This window comes from Grammomys surdaster, unplaced genomic scaffold (genome assembly GCF_004785775.1).
Source record: "Grammomys surdaster isolate TR1022 unplaced genomic scaffold, NIH_TR_1.0 122648, whole genome shotgun sequence".
Taxonomy (NCBI): domain Eukaryota; kingdom Metazoa; phylum Chordata; class Mammalia; order Rodentia; family Muridae; genus Grammomys; species Grammomys surdaster.
In genome coordinates this window covers 33,470-37,000 of record NW_021618102.1, presented here as the reverse complement: position 1 = coordinate 37,000, position 3,531 = coordinate 33,470, and positions in this window count along the sequence as shown.

Below are 3,531 nucleotides of genomic sequence, written 5' to 3'. Positions count from 1 at the left end.
TCATCATCATCATCACATCATCATCATCATCATCATCATCATCATCACATCATCATCATCACATCATCATCATCATCATCATCACATCATCATCATCATCATCACATCATCATCATCATCATCATCATCACATCATCATCACATCATCATCACATCATCATCATCACATCACGATTACATCATCAAAGATTACGTCATCCTCAATTACCTCATCCTCAGTTACACCGTTGTCGATTACGTCATCCCAATTGCATCATCATGGATTGCGTCATCATGGATTACGTCATCGTGGATCACGTCATCGTGAATTACGTCATCGTGAATTACTTCATCATGGATTACGTAATCATGAATTGCGTCACCATGGATTACGTCATCATGGACATCATCCCAATTACGTCATCGTGAATTACGTCATCGTGAATTACGTCATCATGAATTGCGTCATCATGGATTACGTCATCATGGATTACGTCATCATAAATTACGTCATCATGAATTACGTCATCATGGATTACTCCATCATGGATTACGTCACTGCCGATTGCATCATCGTCGCCTGCGTCATCATGAATTATTACTCATTCCTCATTATTGATTTTTTATTGTTTATGATTATTTACCTACGATTCATTTATTACTATTTATTATCCTCAGTCACTATTTATTAATTTACTCATTACTTATTCTCATTTATTGATTATCATTTATTGATTAACATTGATCATTGTTTACTGGCATGATTGTTCACCATCAATATTATTATTTACCGTTTGTGCGTTTCTTATGTATCGTTCACTATTTGTTCTATCACTGCTATTGATTCATTCACGGCTAATGATTATCGATTTTATCATTTGTTATCTATCACGTTTATTATTGATTGGATATCATTTATTGATTTCTTATGTTTTATTATTATTGATTACATATTTCCACATTTATAACTACCTATTATTGTTTATGAATGTTATACTTCGTTATTATTGGCGATGCACGATTATTGATCATCGATCATTACTCACTATTGATTATTATCTATTATTCAGCGTTATTTATCATTGCCACTTCCTTTCATTTCGCTGATTACTATTGATGACTCATGATTACTTATTCTTGATTTTTATTGATTACTGATTACGATTGGTTATTGATTATTATTTGATATTATTTTTATTGATGATGATTGGTCATTGATTGTAATTTATCGTTACTCATTAATTTCACTTTACTCATATCATTGATTACGGATCATCATTGGTTATTTATCACTATTAATGATTACCATTTCCGTTTATTCTCTGTCATTCACTATTGACTATGACTTATTTTTAGTTATTGGTTATTATTCATGGCCACATGTGATTGATCTTTATTTACCGCTCATTATTGATTATTATTTACTGTTACATATTACTTTCCCTACTTTCATTATTTTTTGTTTTGATTGTGAGTTATTACTATGGGTTACTTATTGACCAGTATTACATATTATTGATTATTATTAAGATTGATCATTATTTATTGTTTATAATTATTTTTTTGGATTTTTATTTACTATTGATTATTTATTATGAATTATTGTTTATTATTACGTATTATTTTCATTTGACTATTGAAAATAATCAACATTATTGATTGTGTTATATTATTGATTATCGATTACTATTAATTTACTACTACTATTGCTTTACTATTTTCACTGTATTCATTATTATTTATTATACATGACTATTATTGCTCATTATTTTTATTTGTTATACTGTAATTTACAATGTGTCATTATATTTTATTCATTACGGTTGATTATTGTGGTTATTATTTATTATTACTTATTAGCTTTTTAACTACTAATTATTACTCATTATCGTTTATTATTCATCATACTCATTATTGTTTATTATTTATTATGGAATAATATTTATCATTTATTATTTTATCTTATTCTTCATCATTTACTGTAGATTAATATTTACTATTACTTATTTTACTTTATCTTTAATTTGATCATTATTATTTTTTATCATTAACACTATTATTTACTATTATTCATTATTGAATAATTGTTTCATCATTATTGATTCGTCATTCATTATTTATTTATCATTATTATTTATTACCCACTTATCATTTACTTACTATCTTCATCAGTATTACTGATGATCATTATTTAATTGATCAACATTATAATGATCAATGGATTATAGTATTGTTATCATTACTGATTATTGTTAATTACTATTTATTATTCATTCTTTATTTATTTCTTATTTGCTGATACCATCTTATGATTTATTTAACATTATCGATCATTGTTTATAAATACTACTATTTTACATTTTATTATTATTATTACATTTTATTCATCACGTATTTATTGATGATAATTTCCTGATGATGTATTTACCATCGTCTGTTATGGTTAATCAATGCTAACATTGACTGTTGTTTATTATTTCTTATTGCTTGTTAATTATTTATCACCGATTATTAACTTATTCACTTATTGATGACTTATCATTTTTTATTATTTTTTTTTTTCATTGATCCACTGTACTTTACTATTGATCGCCATTTATTACCGCTGATTGTTTTCATTTCATTCATTATCATTTATTAAGGATTATTATTTACCATTCATTATTGATTTCTCATTATTGATTATTATCAGTTACTTGTTACACTCTTATCATTATGGATGACTCATTCATCATGCAGCTATCATCCTGATTTATTATTTATTGATTACTTAACGATTATCATCTCTGATCGTTCTATTAACATTATTGATTATTGATTGCTACTCATTATTTATGACTCTTATTTACTCTTATCACTTCGTTCATCATTTATTATGGATCATTACGATTGTCTATTATCATAATGGATCATTAATTATCATTCATTATTTATTCTTTTCACCTTATTCATCATTATTTCCTTTAGATTACAGTTGATTAATATTTGTATTTTCATTTTATCCATTTTTATTTCTTATTCATTTTAATTCATTATTATTTACTCTTTTCATTTTAATCGATGTTTACGGATTATGATTCATTTCTATTCATTATGGATTATTATGCATTATCTGTTATATATTATGTGTTATTCATTATTACAGACTATTGATCACACGGATTTATTCCCAGATCATCAATCACACGGATTTAATCACACGTCATTGAACACATGAATTCACTCACAGATTATTGATGACACGGATTCAATAACGTATGATCAACTTCATGGATTTAAAAACACATCGTTGATTACACGGATTTAATAACAGATCACTCATTAGATTATCAATTAAGACTTTGAATTCATAATATATAAAACAATAAAATACACAATGAGACTCAGAGACGACTTCTGTCCATCAATATCGTTATTTAATAACCAGTTCTTTCAAAATCTTTGTTTAATAATCAATTCTTTCAATATCTTTATTTAATAATAAATTCTGTCAATATCTTTATAAAAAAACCAATTCTGTCAATATCTTTATTTAATAACCAATTCTGTCAA